This window comes from Balaenoptera physalus (assembly GCF_965194825.1).
Source record: "Balaenoptera physalus genome assembly, chromosome: 1".
In the NCBI taxonomy this organism is placed as follows: Eukaryota; Metazoa; Chordata; class Mammalia; order Artiodactyla; family Balaenopteridae; genus Balaenoptera; species Balaenoptera physalus.
Genome location: NC_138882.1, coordinates 102,109,253 through 102,125,925, shown reverse-complemented (window position 1 = coordinate 102,125,925; position 16,673 = coordinate 102,109,253). Strand labels below are relative to the sequence as shown.

The 16,673-nt window shown below is 39.2% G+C and overlaps 1 protein-coding gene across 4 annotated transcripts in view; it reads left to right on the top strand.

Annotated features, from left to right (window-relative positions):
• NTNG1 (netrin G1) overlaps positions 1 to 16,673 on the top strand; it is a 327,350-nt gene that overhangs the window by 278,709 nt on the left and 31,968 nt on the right. The window lies entirely within an intron of this gene.

The window sequence follows — 16,673 nt, the reverse complement described above, 5'->3', positions numbered from 1 at the left end:
TGTGCATTAATTTTGTATCCTGCAACTTTACCAAATTCATTGATTAGCTCTAGTAGTTTACTGGTGGCATCTTTAGGGTTCTTTATGTATAGTATCATGTCATCTGCAAACAGTGACAGTTTTACTTCTTCTTTTCCAATTTGTATTCCTTTTATTTCTTTTTCTTCCCTGATTGCCGTGGCTAGGACTTCCAAAACTGTATTGAATAATAGTGGCAAGAGTGGACATCCTTGTCTTGTTCCTGATCTTAGAGGAAATGCTTTCAGTTTTTCACCATTGAGAATGATGTTGGCTGTGGGTTTGTCATATATGGCCTTTAGTATGTTGAGGTAGGTTTCCTCTATGCCCACTTTCTGGAGAGTTTTTATAATAAATGGGTGTTGAATTTTGTCAAAAGCTTTCTCTGCATCTACTGAGATGATCATATGGTTTTTATTCTTCAGTTTGTTAATATGGTGAATCACATGGATTGATTTGCATATATTAAGAATTCTTGCATCCCTAAGATAAATCACACTTGATCATGGTGTATGATCCTTTTAATGTGTTGTTGGGTTCTGTTTGCTAGTATTTTGTTGAAGAGTTTTGCATCTATATTCATCAGTGATATTGGTCTGTAATTTTCTTTTTTTTGTAGTATCTTTGTCTGATTTTGGTATCAGGGTGATGGTGGCCTCATAGAATGAGTTTGGGAGTGTTCCTTCCTCTGCAATTTTTTGGAAGAGTTTGAGAAGGATGGGTGTTAGCTCTTCTCTAAATGTTTGAAAGAATTCACGTGTGAAGCCATCTGGTCCTGGACTTTTGTTTGTTGGAAGATTTTTAATCACAGTTTCAACTTCATTATTTGTGATTGGTCTGTTCATATTTTCTGTTTCTTCCTGATTCAGGCTTGGAAGGTTATACCTTTCTAAGAATTTGTTCATTTCTTCCAGGTTGTCCATTTTATTGGCATAGAGTTGCTTGTAGTAGTCTCTTAGGATGCTTTGTATTTTTGCAATGTCTGTTGTAACTTCTCCTTTTTCATTTCTGATTTTATTGATTTGAGTCCTCTCCCTCTTTTTCTTGATGAGTCTGGCTAATGGTTTATCGATTTTGTTTATCTTCTCAAAGAACCAGCTTTTAGTTTTATTGATCTTTGCTATTGTTTTCTTTGTTTCTATTTCATTTATATCTGCTCTGATCTTTATGATTTCTTTCCTTCTGCTAACTTTGGGTTTTGTTTGTTCTTCTTTCTCTAATTCCTTTAGGTGTAAGGTTAGATTGTTTATTTGAGATTTTTCTTGTTTCTTGAGGTAGACTTCTATAGCTATAAACTTCCCTCTTAGAACTGCTTTTGCTGCATCCCATAGGTTTTGGATCATCGTGTTTTCATTGTCATCTGTCTCTAGGTACTTTTTGATATCCTCTTTGATTTCTTCAGTGATCTCTTGGTTATTTAGTAACGTATTGTTTAGCCTCCATGTGTTTATGTTTTTTACATTTTTTTCCCTGTAATTCATTTCTAATCTCATAGTGTTGTGGTCAGAAAAGATGCTTGATATGATTTCAATTTTCTTAAATTTACTGAGGCTTGATTTGTGACTCAAGATGTGATCTATCCTGGAGAGTGTTCCGTGCGCACTTGATAAGAAAGTGTAATCTGCTGTTGTTGGATGGAATGTCCTATAAATATCAATTAAATCTATCTGGACTGTTGTGTCATTTAAAGCATCTGTTTCCCTATTTATTTTCTGTTTGGATGATCTGTCCATTGGTGTAAGTGAGATGTTAAAGTCTCCCACTATTATTGTGTTACTGTCGATTTCCTGTTTTATAGTTGTCAGCAGTTGCCTTATGTATTGAGGTGCTCCTATGTTGGGTGCATATATATTTATAATTGTTATATCTTCTTCTTGGATTGATCCCTTGATCATTATGTAGTGTCCTTCTTTGTCTTTTGCAACATTTTTTTAGAGTCTATTTTATCTGATATGAGTATTGCTACTCCAGCTTTCTTTTGATTTCCATTTGCATGGAATATCTTTTTCCATCCCCTCACTTTCAGTCTGTATGTTTCGCTAGGTTTGAAGTGGGTCTCTTGTAGACAGCATATATATGGGCGTTGTTTCTTTATCCATTCAACAAACCTTTGTCTTTTGGTTGGAGCATTTAATACATTCATGTTTAAGGTAATTATTGATATGTATGTTCCTATGACCATTTTCTTAATTGTTTTGGGTTTGTTTTTGTAGGTCCTTTTCTTCTCTTGTGTTTCCCACTTAGAGAAGTTCCTTTAGCATTTGTTGTAGAGCTGGTTTTTTGGTGCTGAATTCTCTTAGCTTTTGCTTGTCTGTAAACTTTTGAGTTCTCCATCGAATCTGAATGAGATCCTTGCTGGGTAGAGTAATCTTCGTTGTAGGTTCTTCCCTTTCATCACTTTAAATATGTCATGCCACTCCCTTCTGGCTTGTAGAGTTTCTGCTGAGAAGTCAGCTGTTAACCTTATGGGAGTTCCCTTGTATGTTATTTGTCATTTTTCCCTTGCTGCTTTCAATAATTTTTCTTTGTCTTTAATTTTTGCCACTTTGATTACTATGTGTCTCAGCGTGTTTCTCCTTGGGTTTATCCTTCCTGGGACTCTCTGCGCTTCCTGGACTTGGGTGGCTATTTTCTTTCCCATGTTAGGGAAGTTTTCGACTATAATTTCTTCAAATATTTTCTCGGGTCCTTTCTCTCTCTTCTCCTTCTGGGACCCCTATAATGCAAATGTTGTTGCGTTTAATGTTGTCCCAGAGGTCCCTTAGGCTGTCTTCATTTCTTTTCATTCTTTTTTCTTTATTCTGTTTCTCAGCAGTGAATTCCACCATTCTGTCTTCCAGGTCACTTATCCGTTCTTCTGCCTCAGTTATTCTGTTATTGATTCCTTCTAGTGTATTTTTCATTTCATTTATTTTATTGTTCATCTCTGTTTGTTTGTTCTTTAATTCTTCTAGGTCTTTGTTAAACATTTCTTGCATCTTCTCAATCTTTGCCTCCATTCTTTTTCCGAGGTCCTGGATAATCTTCACTATCATTATTCTGAATTCTTTTTCTAGAAGGTTGCCTATCTCCACTTCATTTAGTTGTTTTTCTGGGGTTTTATCTTGTTCCTTCATCTGGTACATAGCCCTCTGCCTTTTCATCTTGTCTATCTTTCTGTGAATGTGGTTTTTGTTCCACAGGGTGCAGGACTGTAGTTCTTCCTGCTTCTGCTGTCTGCCCTCTGGTGGATGAGGCTATCTAAGAGGCTTGTGCAAGTTTCCTGATGGGAGGGACTGGTGGTGGGTAGAGCTGACTGTTGTTCTTGCGGGCAGAGCTCAGTAAAACTTTAATCCGCTTGACTGCTGATGGGTGCGGCTGGGTTCCCTCCCTGTTGGCTGTTTGGCCTAGGGCTACCCAGCCCTGGAGCCTACCCGGGCTCTTTGGTGGGGCTAATGGAGGACTCTGGGAGGGCTCACGCCAAGGAGTACTTCCCAGAACTTCTGCTGCCGGTGTCCTTGTCCTCATGGTGAGCCACAGCCGCCCCCTGCCTCTGCAGGTAACTCTCCAACACTAGCAGGTAAGTCTGTTTCAGTCTCCCCTGGAGTCACTGCTCCTTCCCCTAGGTCCTGATGCACACGCCACTTTGTGTGTGCCCTCCAAGAGTGGAGTCTCTGTTTCCCCTAGTCCTGTCAGAGTCCTGCAATCAAATCCCGCTAGGCTTCAATGTCTGATTCTCTAGGAATTCCTCCTCCCATTGCCGGACCCCCAGGTTTGGAAGCCTGACGTGGGGCTCAGGACCTTCACTCTGAAGGTTTGTGAGTCACCCACCCAGCAGTTATGGGATTTGATTTTATTGTGATTGTGCCCCTCCTACCATCTCATTGTGGCTTCTCCTTTGTCTTTGGATGTGGGGTATCTTTTTTGGTGAGTTCTAGTGTCTTCCTGTCAATGATTGTTCAGCAGTTAGTTGTGATTCTGGTGTTCTCACAAGAGGGAGTGAGAGCACGTCCTTCTACTCCGCCACCTTGGTTCCAAAAACCTCTTTAGTATTTCTTGAGTACCTACTATTAATTAGATATTGAGCTTGCAGTAGAGGCTAAAGAATGAAGAGAGGTAGCTGCATTGGACATGTGGACATGAAGTTCACAATCTGGAGTGAGAGGCTGACAAGCACCTAACAGTTAGAAGGTGATCAGAGCCAAGCGCTATGTACCTGATTTTAGTGAAGCCCAGATGGGGAGTAAGGCTTCCCAGAGAGGTGACATTTATTTGAGTACTCTAGTATTGGTGGATGCTTTCCAGGATGGAACTGCTTGGGCAAAAAGGTACATGAGCTAATACACTATGTTCCAGAAATATCAAATGGTTTTGATATGATTAGAGGGTAAAGGGTGTGTGTGGTGTGTGTTGTGTGTGTTGGGAAGGAGGGAAAATTTTGAAGAAGCAACCAGAGACCAGATCTTGTAGTTTCTTGAATGCCAAGCTACGAAGTTTTATCTCATCAGAGAATAGGTGTGAGGACCATCATACAGGGGAGATATGGGATCCACCATACAGTTTCAAGCAGAGGAAAGGATAAAATTCTGTTTTAGAAAGATTATTCTAACTATTCTGTAAAGGAAGGACTGGAACAGGGTGAGACTGGATTTACTATATAAATTTCATATATTTCAAATACACCTTTGAGCACACAATCGTTTTATCTCACTCTGAAATCTTCTTTTCTTTCCTCGACCCACCCACACAGGACTGATATTCTGTGTTAAAATATAGAAATCCTTTTGCCAGTTGGTAAATGGCTATTGCCATTTAAGATCCCTAAGTGCCTTCCCTAGGATCTCTTAGGTGCCCCCCAACATCTAGCAACTAACAGGGTAATACCTGTCAGTGGTATGCCTTCAGCACCAGCTGGTACTGGATACCAGTACTAGAGCAGGGATTCATACTAAGTAGTTAGTGCTTGTAGGTTGATAAATATTTTTCATATCATTCCTTTGTCTGCATATAGATGAATACATTCAAAAATGCATCTCAAATCAATCTCTCTCTCTCTCCCCCCCCAGTCACTCCCCACATCACATGTGCACGCATACGCATGTGCGCACGTACACACACACACACACACACACACACACACACGCTTCTGCTTGCCCTGAGTTGAACCCATCCTTGGGTTGGCTACATTATTAGTGGCAGTGATATTAACCTGGCAAGAAGAAATCAAGGCCAAGAAGAAACACAGCGGTCAAGTAGGGCCGATAGCAGCATTCGCAGCAATGAGCAGGGATTAAGTGCACATTTAGGTAAGCAGGGCCAGGGAGGAGATGTCGTAGGTATCAGGACAGAGTCCGAGGGATCCAGACACCGGGTTCCAGTCCCCCAGTGGACTGGCAAGAGGAGCAATGTGGCACTGCAGTCCAAAAGGACTTGGATTTGGGAATAGAAAATAAAGAAAGAGATTCAGTTGCTGACACTGTCGCTTACATCCTATGAATAGAACTAAGTGAGTACACACTTAGGCTCTGGAGTCATACAGACCTGGGTTTGAATCCCATCTCCACCCCTTACTACCTGCAGGACTTAGAGGAAATTACTTGGGCTCCCTAAGGCTAGTTTTTCATCTAAAAATTAGGATAATACTAGGACCTAACACATATGGTACTTGTGAAGATTCAAGGAAAATAATGTGGAGCTCACGGTCCATAGTAAGATCTCAATTATTATTAGTTAGTTCCAAGCACAAGTTGATTTGTCAAAGAACGAGGTAAGAATCCATGTTTAAAACTAATTGTACAATGATAGTGCAGGAAGTGCAGCAAGAATGGCCACTATTGAGTATCAAATTGTTGACCTAGGGGATTCTAAAAATCCCTTGATCAGAGACAAGACTAATTCAAGCGATTGAAACAAAGGTGACCCCAAAAGCAATTGTGTGTCTTCAGCTGGGGAAATCAAGAACTCCAGGCTCATTAGTGAACTTTCTCCTGAGGGGGCCACTGATTGTGTGCACCATGAATGTAAGCTGGTCTCTCTGACAAAAGTGAAACACTTGAAAACCATCAGAATGAGTGGACTTTAGACAGCATGGGATGCGCAATTCAGGAAAGAAAGCAGAAATTAAAAGATTTCAAAGAGGACAGGCAGAATCAAACTTAGTACTGAGGTTGCTCCGCAGAAGAATGAGATTGAGGAGAAAGAGATTTTTTTTTAATGCACCCCTTTGAAATCTGAGAAGAGGCATGAGCCACATCCCAGAGAATAAAACTGAACCTTCTAAAGAGAAAGTAACGTTTCGTGCTTCACACAAAATATGGTTTGTTAACCTGTATTGGAAAATAATGGAACACTTGTTAATGGCACCAAGAAGACTAGACATAGGTCAGGTATGTGATTTTTTTGGTTTGGAAAATGAAATAGGAATACTCACACATAGAACCAGTGGGGCTAATGAGGAGATGTACTGTCTTCCTGGTGAATGTATAAGCTACACTGGAATATCATGCAATGTCTATTAAAGCCAGCAATTTCCCCACATTTTTACCTAATGTGTATGAATACTAATGGTGCTTTCAGAAGAACTTATAGTGTGAATATTTGGGTTAAAGTCAAAATATTTCATGACGTAGCTAAATGTTATGATTTGGAAGGTAACAGAGCATGTAGGAAATCAAGAACTAAGCACACATAGCAACAGGAAGGCTGAGATTAAGTTGCTGGGCCATGGTTTATAGTATCAGAATATGTGTTCTTGGAAGGGATCAGTACATATATTACCAAGAACAGGAAAACATGTATTTAGTAGGAGGCTCAATGGCCTGATCAAGAAGATTTTTCAATTAAATTTGAGAGGAATATAGTGAAAACACCCTTATAAAACTGTAAAACCAGACACTGTGGCAAACCACAAAGTTAAAAAAAGGCAACAGTTATTCTCAGGAGAAAAATAAGAGAAAGTTTGGGGAACAAAATTCCTTGGCTTATGTGTATCCCTTCCCAGTGATTGCATAATAAGTACATTTATTTTCTACTGCTGCTGTAGAAAATCACCACCAATTACCACAAATTTAGTGGCTCAAAACAACACAAATATATTTTCTTACAGTTCTGTATTTAGAAGTCAATAAGGGTCTCACTGGGCCAAGATCACAGTGTCGACAGGGCTGCATTCCCAGCTGGAGGCTCTAGGGGAGAGCCTGTTTCCTTTCATTTTCCAGCTTCTGGAGGCCACCTGCATTCCTTGGCTTGTGGCCCCTTCCTCTACCTTCAAAGCCAGGAACTTTCCATTTCTCTGTGCCTTTCTTCCATCACCACATCTTTCTCTAACCACAGGCTGGACACAGTCTCCACTTCTAAGGAGCCATGTGATTAGAGTGGAGACACACAGATAATCTTTCCATCTGAAATCCCTTAATTTAATCACATCCCTTTTGTCATGTAAGGGAACAGGTTCCAGGAATTAGGATATAGACATCTTTAGGGAGACATTTTTCTCCACCCACCACAATAATCATCAAGAATACCAGCTTTTAATTCCAGGGATAAATATGCAGGTATTATGGAGATGGAATGTAACGCATGCTTGCAATAAAGATATTCAAGGGTAAAACTTTGAAAGAAATACATAATATGATTAGAAAGGAGAGATGTATGTCAAGAAGGTATAGACTTGCACTGTGAATTAGAGACAGTGAAATATTTTTCAGTGAAGATCAAAGATCTTATAGAAAAGGCATTGTGAGTGTATATTATAGATGATACAACCATTTAGAGGATATAGATATTGTCTAAAGCCAAATTAGGAAATCTAAATGCTCTGTAATCTTCCAAAATGGGTGAATTCACATATCAAGATATCTGCTAAAAGATGTGTCCTGCTAATAGTTGGCTTGCATTGATGAGAATTTCTTCACCCAAAAGAGTGGAAGAAGCAGTCAGTGAACTGCTAGTATCACTTATTGGTAGTAGAGAGATAACAACATCACATAAGAGACCAATGCTATTAAAAACCTTTAAGGGATACTGTCCCAAACCTTAAGAAGAATACAAAATATTCTTGGGGGGAAAACGTAAGATCTTAGACCCTCTTTCAAACACAAAAACACACAAGTTAATATTTGAAATAAAATCACAAACTATTTCCAATAGACTACCTAGAGAAAACTGGGAGACTTCTAAACTAACCAACATGGCTATATGAGGATTTCTTATGAGCTTTTGGTGAACATTTATTAAGTCCCTACTATATACTAGGCACTGTGCTACAAATTAAGGCTATAAAAACAAACTGCAAAAATGTAGAATGGTGTAGAGCTGTGTTAACAAGTTGTTCAATTGGCAAATATGTGGGAATCTTAGCTTCCATTCAAGTTCAATTCCATACAACATTTTGTCATGAGTGGCTAAGAAGCTAACACAATTTCAGACTAAACAAGGACCAAAACAGTTTTAGTCCCCCTGACACATGCCCTGGACTGCCCACAGCAAGAGTCCAGTCATCGGAAAAAAAAACATTTTAACGAAGCAGTGGTATAGGAGGGTTCTGTCTTTGACGAAGGGTTTTTCACATGAAAGAGAGTTTAAAAAGGCTGGTAAGCACATGATTTAACGTGTTACAGTTGTCAACCAGTTTTAGAGGACTATTACATAACAGAAGGACTTGTTATTTCAGGAAGATAGAATAGGGACCACTGGGTAAAAAGAGAGAGTTGGGTTTTCAGCTTTGTATTTTCCAACAATTATTCTCTCCAGCTGTTTGAGAATATACAGTAGAATGCCTTGAGTTATGATAAATCCCCAGACTCTGGAAAAGCTCAAACAGAAGTTGAATGGGCTCCTGTGAGTGATGCTTTTTGGCGAGTTTCTGCTTAAAAGAAAAGTCAAGTGAAAAGATCTCTAGGCCATCCCCAACTTTCCAGCTCTGACTTTCGGACCAAGACCATGGGGCAAAGGGAAGGTAGAGTGAGAGACCCAGCTCAATTTGTATTAAGAACCCCAGTTCAGCTGCTCAGCTGTCCTCTGTAATCTCCTTACCAACAGACAGACTCTCATACTCTCACTAGCCTTGTTCTCAGTCCTCACTTCTGGTTTCCAAGAATCAGACTTAAGACTTATATAACTTCTTTTTCCTAGAGATTACTTGGTTCCCATCATAGCTTTTCTGCTACCATAGTTCAGGGGGATTTCTTTTTCTTTCTTTCTTTCTTTTTTTTTTTTTTTGGTCTGAGATTAACTTCTACAAGCCTGACGACTTGTGATCATTAAGATGATGCTTCCAATTGCTTCTCTGAGATGAAGATTATACCTCCTTGGGCAAATACCTTAAACCTAACTTGTAATTTTTCAATTGCTCTAGTCGGAGTCTCCTGCCATTTGCTGTGTTACGCTGAAATGTCCAGTTCACATTTTACCAGTTGCCCTCACATGTTGAATCCATTGACAGGCGGCATGTCACTTAAACAAGGATGTCTGTGATGCTTCAGAACATTTACAATCCTAGACACACGATTTCACTCATGTGGTTCTTATATCTCTGTTGTAAAAGTGAATGGCATCACCGAATCCCAGTTTTTAATTTCCTTGCTGTCAACTTGAACACCAGTCTCATTTCCCTTGCTGAGCCCCACATACATAACAGTGATGAAAAATAAATACTTGGAAGGGCACTTGATGTTACTGTTTTCAACTCCTAAGTGTGGGAATGAAGTGCTCGTTAAACAAAACCAGTAGGAGCCTCCCAGAGGTAATTTAGAAATGAAAATATTAGAAGGAAGGAAGATAGAAAGTGGCAATTTGTAGGTATTACAGATATGCTGGGTTGTCCTCCTGGGGGGAAATGGCTCATTTTGGCAGCTAGAAGAGCAAACCCAGGGTTGCTCCCAGTTGTGAAATTTCTCCTGATTCAGCAGAACAGTGCCCAACTACTCAGTCATGCTAATAGCCATCACTTTCCAGTGACGGTCCTGTTTTCCCTTCATTCTTTAACTTGGGTTTGATAGGAAAATCCACTGACCTCTAATACATCAGGGACCCAATGCCAGCTATGAGCAGAGGAGTTGGGGTTTACACTTACGCTGCGGAGAGTGCTCTAATGCTTCGCACCACTAATGGCTCGCTCGGAACCACCACAGAAGCAAAGGCTGATGGAGCAGGTGGAAGAAAGTGAGTTTTTCAGAATGCCCTTCACAGCAGGATCATATCCTAATACATTCAAAACCCGAGGCTCTTGAGTTGCTGAAGCTCAGCGTAGAACAAATACAAATAGTGGACATACTAACAGCAATTCCAGGCTCCCTCCTGACGTTCTGAGGTTTGCCTACTACTCTGCTAACCTGTGCTCAGCTTAGAGAGGGACCTCAGTTCTGACCTAGCTGGGCAACTTTCCGCATTACCTTGGCAACCCACCCTAATGTTCACCCCTTTATTTGAAGAGAATCTTGAGAATGACAAGTATGCACAAATTCTACCATTTCTCACTGTAGAACCATTCAAGTTTAACAGTGAAAGTTGTGCGAAAGGCCAAAGCTCATGAAGAAATGCAGGTACAGTTGTATCTACTAGGTGCCCAGAATCAAAGCAGCAACCTGGGCCTATCTGATAGTGAAATGATCCGATGGCCAAGCAGAAACACAATACATGAAGTTCTTTCCTTACTTTAGACAGTGCCTAAGTGGAGTTTCACCTTGAGCCATCATTCTTTACACACTAGTGAGTGCGTGTGTGTGAAAGAGAGAGAATTTCAAAATCTTCGAAAGTTACATAAAGAAAATGTCTAAGTATGAACATCAGCTCAATTGGAAAAGGGCCAACCCACCTGAAACTTGTAGGGGAAATGTTTTCATTTAAGTAAAGGGCCAGTCCTCAGCCACCATCAGAACCGAATTCTGAGGTATAGGAGATGCAGATAAACCAGGGTGGGGATCCCTTGTAACTAAGTTCTAGGAGTCAGCACAGTGACTTGATCTGGGTGTGACTGTTACCACCTGTCCAAGGAATGTTTGCTCCACCAGCTCAGCCTTTCCTATGCAGCTCCTCCTGTGAAATTCTAGACATGGTTTGGATGTTTTAAGGCTCCTTCTTGGTCTGAAATTCTGTGATCCTGAAGTCTCAAGCATGGTCTGACCTGTTTCCATAGGCACCAATTTCTGAGGAACAATAATTATTTTAAAATAATAAAAATTGTTATTTATTGTACACTTTCTATGTGTCAGGAACATGTATACATTATCTCATTCTACCAGAGAGGTCATTTTTTCCCTTATTTTATAGACAGCAAAACTGAGACTTAAAGAGGGTAATTCTCCCAAGCCAAACACCTGATAAGTGGCAAACCAGTGAATATTTATTGCTAATTGAGTTGCTATTGCATTTTTAGGATTTTGTCATTTTTCCTCTGCAGATGGAGACAGAGGCTTTGGTGATTTATTCCAAGAGTCAGCAAACTTATTTTGTGAAAGGCCAGATAGTAAGTGTTTTAGGCTTCCTGGGCCAGACAGTCTCTGTTGCAACTACTCAGTTCTGCTGTTGTAGCCTCAAATCAGCCATAGATGACACTGAAATGAATGTGTCTGGGTTCCAATGAAACTTTATTTGCCGACACTGAAATTTGAATTTCATATAATTTTCACGTGCCATGAATTCTTCTTCTTCTTTTGATTTTGTTTCAATCACTAAAAACCTTGAAAACCATTCTTAGTTCATAGGCCATAGTAGACAGGACGGATTTGGCCTGCAGACCATAGTTTGGTTTATTTTAAACTCACACAGCAGTTAAAAATGAAGACACAGAGGACCTCTTACTTAAAATGGAGAGAATATGAAGCAGGAAGCAAGAGAGAACATTAAAAAAAAAAAAAAAAACCCAAACCATGCATTTCATTAAAGTGTGTCCTCTATCTTGATATGAGTATCACAGGGAGTCGGTCTTACTGATTCATATTTACCAGGCCCTAATTGACCTTAAGAAAAATGTTAGGATTTTCAGCAACATGAAGGCTTTGACCATATAATTTCCAGAGCAAGATCACAGACATAGTCAGTGCCAACTGTTTAAAGGCTTACAAGCCAGCCAAGTCAATTTTGCATCAATTTAGTACAATCAGCAACTAATGAAAGCGAAGTCTGAGTGGCCATAATACAATCAGGATTGCTCATGTTGGTGTGAGGAATCGTTCTGTTGCATTCTGCAGGAACCACCCGTCACCTTGAATATCAGCAAAAAGCTCTGCTAAGGGAGAATCACAGTAATAACACTGGCTACAACATTAAGGGCACAGGAAAAAAAATACATACAGAACATATCGAGAATTTGTTTTTTTATCATCAACTTTGATATCAGGTGTAATTATTCTGAATAAAGTGCACATCAGTGCTGTGAACCCCTGCCTTTTCTGTCCAATGCTCTTTTGAGCGTGAATGAGTCTATCGAATCCAGGATATTTTAAATCATGTAGCTCTACCTACAGGGATGGAATGTCATGACCCATCTCTATTTAAGCGCTGCATGCTTTCCATCCCATCTTTGTCAAGTTTTCTAGTTTTAAAAATTACAGTCAACCTTCAGTTACCTGCTGCTGCAAGGTGTGGAGAAGAGGTATGTGTAAATATAGGGCAATCGATTACCTTGATGTAAATTCCAGTAAAGTTGGATTTCATCTGCAACAGGCACATATACACAGAAATTCAGACCCACACGTGGTTCATCTGCTCTGCGTCCAACCTCAGTCCCCACCTCATCATTATGCTTCAAAGTCAAGATCATCCAGACATCGCTGGATATTTTAAAAGAGAAACAATTGCTAAGATGTATTTTTAACAATATTCCTTCCCATATTCTGCAAAAGTATAGGATTAATATTATGTATTGTGGTTATTTCTTCTAAGCTATTATACAACTCTTTGGGGGAAATGAGCATATGTCTCAAAGACAACACACTGCAAAAATAAGGAAATATTGATGTAATTATTTTTAAGAATCACCTTCAGACCTCTTTTTAATTAGTATTATTATCCCTATGGGCTTAGTCTTACATTAATCTATATGCTTCATCATGAAAATCAATAATATGGACAACTACATTGTTCACATGGATTTTGAGTGTAAAAAGACAAAGTTTGGGAGTTTACAGGAGGGCTTATTACCGAATAATTTGGCAATATATTAATGGCGTAATGACAGAGACGACAATCACTGCATTTTCAATGATTTTGTTGATCCAGCTTTTACTAGTACTCATGTGGAAGATACTTGGATGTATTATGAGGTCTTTCATGAGATATCACACCTCTGTTCTTTCTCTTTTTAATGACATTTATTGTTTTCTTTCTAATTTTATAAGCTATACATGTTCATTGCAGACAACTAGAAATACATAAAAGCATAAAGTCAAAATTAACAATCACCCATAATCCCCACCCCCCAGAAATAACCATCATTAGTATTTTTATATATTTTCTGTCTGTGTCTACATTTGTTTTAATTGACCTATATCACTATGTTAGTTCCAGGTGTACAGCATAGTGATTTGATATTTCTACACATTTACAAAATGATCACCATGATATGTCTAGCTGCCATCTGCCTGTTATTTCTTTAAAATGAAAATAAAGTTGCTGATTTTGCAACAAGGATGCTAAACTACTTATGGACATATAGATATAATGTATGAATTCTACCAGGTTATATCGGACCTTGAAATTTGAAGTCACAGTTTTACTAAAGACTGTCTGGTGTCTTAGGATGGAGGAGACTATGCTTAACCTATTGATAGGCACATCTAATAAGACATGATTAAATCAATCATGTTCAATATGTTCTTCATATACAACAGATGAGATCAGATCATCCCATACTCTATAGAAAAACTCTGCCCTTTATTTCATCTTTGGTTACTAAGTTCATTTTAACGAAGGTAATAGAAGGGCTGCTTAACAGAGCCTTGCTAAACCTTTTGAATTCTCCTCCCCAGCAAACTAGGCTGGCTTTGGGTTCATGCAGTCATTCATTCACTCATTTACTCACTCATTTATGCATACTATCATTCACTTAACAAATAGTACAATACTAGTTATGTGTCAAGAATTGTGCTAAATTTGAGCACCAAGAGACAAATAAAATGTGATCCCTGCCCTCTAATAAGGGCTGACAGTACAAGAGAGGTGTCAAATCTGATAGTGCCTCACTCTTTTTGAAATCTGAGAAGACTGACTTCCAGGACCACTTTTCTAGCTCACTTTTCTGATCATAGGTACCCCTGCTTTGACCTATAACCTTAGAATCTTATATCTGAGTTGGCGTCTCAGAGATATCCTAGTTTAGCACTTAGGTCATAGGTTAGCTCTCCTAATTGCAATGAGGACAATGGTCACTATTTATTAAGTGCATGCCATGTGCCAGGAACTGTGCCAAGCCATTTATACTGCCTTGTTTAATCTGCATAAAACCCCATTAGCAGTTGTCCCCATTTTACAGATACATGAACTGAGGCTCAGAGAGGCTAGATAACCTGTGTACAGTCATCTAGATTCTTACAACTTAAATGTGTGATCCTTCAACCAATAGCATCAGCACCACTTGGGAATTTGTTAGAAATACAGAATCCCAGGCCACACCCTAGACTTACTGATCTGCATTTTAACAAGATATCAGGTGATTCATGTGCACATTAAAGTTTGAGAATCAAAGGATGAGATAATATTCATGGACTTAACCTAGGAGGCTGACTTCAAAGTCCAAGTTTTTTTGTTTGTTTTTGTCACTCATTGTTCATAGAATAATGGTGACTGGGAAATCAAGGGCATACATATGCCTTGGAAAAATTTTATAAGGGGCAGGAACTCATACAGTATCTCATGTTATCAGTTTTTACCCGCATGTATTCTACAAATCCAAATCATATTAAAATAAGGAGGATCATGAAAACTTAAACAAGTAGTCTATCTGTTTTCTTTCATCCCTATAATTTAAAAGTGGTTAATATTTGATAGGTTAATAATAAATATTTTAATACAGTATATTGCATTTGGTTGTGAATATATCAAAAGGAAATACAAAGTGAGTTCCAAAAGATAAACTTTTATTGGGCACATAAAATAATAGAACATAAAATTTGATAGCAATTACCATTTAATCTATTCATGTTTGGAAATGTATTGAAAGAGAAACTCATAACTCAGTTAATTGTTATGAATTATTAATTGCTCATTTGAAAAGTGATGAGCAGAACTGCACTTGTTGAAAAACTTTCTCAGTGGCTTTAACCTTTGTGTCATTGGTTTTATGAGAACAAGAGGGAAAGAATGACAGCAAGATTCTAATCGTCCAAAACTAGAAAGTGACAAGACTGTGAACATCTCAGTGACTATATAAAGGTTAATTGAGATTGAAATGAAATAGTTATCACTGGCCCCACTCCAGCATACTTAAGTGTGATTCTCTGGGGGGTGGACCCTGGCATCGGTATTTTACAAAACCCTCTAGGCAATAACAATATGTAGCCAGGATTGAGGACCACACTTTCAGTAATTATACATTATCAAAGAGATTTAAACCACACATGAATTTGACTCAGGATATTCTGAACCCCAAGTGAGATGCAAGCTGGGCTCCAGTCTGCCATCCCTAGTTAGACTTTGAGGCAGGAGGGCACACAAATAATGCTGATGCCAAAAACTCAGCCTCTGTGCACCAGTGCCAAATCGAATCTCAGAGACAGAGTTTGGGATGAAGTAGAAAAGAATAGCTTTATTGCTTTGCCAGGCAAAGGAGGACACAATGGGCTCCTAACCTCATAAACTGTGTGTCCCAACCCAGGAGGATTTGGTGAGGGGTTTTATAGCAATAGTTCAAGGGTGGGGTTGCTGACAAGATTAGGGTGTGTGCAGAGCCTGAACTCCTTTAATCTGGTCTTGGGTAATCTCTTGATGAGCTTCTCTGGTTCCTTTAATCTGGCCTCAGGTGGTCTTCTCTGGAATTAAGAATGATGACATCTTCCATTTGTTGGGTTTTAGTTCTGAAAAGAGCTCAAAAATATTGTTATGTGTATCCCTGGAGGTGGAACCAGGACCCTGCCCCAAGGCTGCACTATTGTTTCTTGGCTGTTCCTCCTTTGTCTCTGCATCCCTGATTAGCAACTGTTGTCATAGTGTCAGGACGGCAGTGGTCTAAGGTGCCAGACTCAAGCTTCTGTCTTCCCTGATTAGCAACTGTTGAATCTTTGGAACTCGGGGGAGGTCATGGAGGCTGGAATCTGTTCCCTACAAACAAGAAACAGGGGACATGGGATGGCTTTCGTACACAGGAACCCCACAGGGTCCTACTCGGTTTCTATGCCAGGAGCATTGTAAACCTTGGGTGGCTTTATAAGGATGTATTTCCTAGATGGCAAGTGATTTCTGATTCAAACAGGCAGACAGATCAAGAATACATCTGGATTTAAAGATACCTGATGTAAATAGCCCCTTCTTTCTCCAAAAGAATCAATGTTATGAGTTCCTTTTGTTGAATGAAAAAACAAAGCTTCAAAAAGTGGAAGCTTTTTTTTATTAACTAAATCCAGGGATTTATTGTTTACTGTCAGCAGCGTAACTGCTTTATAATTGATTTTTCTGAAGAGAACTGAAAACTTAAGCCACCTTAATTTCCTTTATCTTGACACACATGATTAGCGTTACTCTGA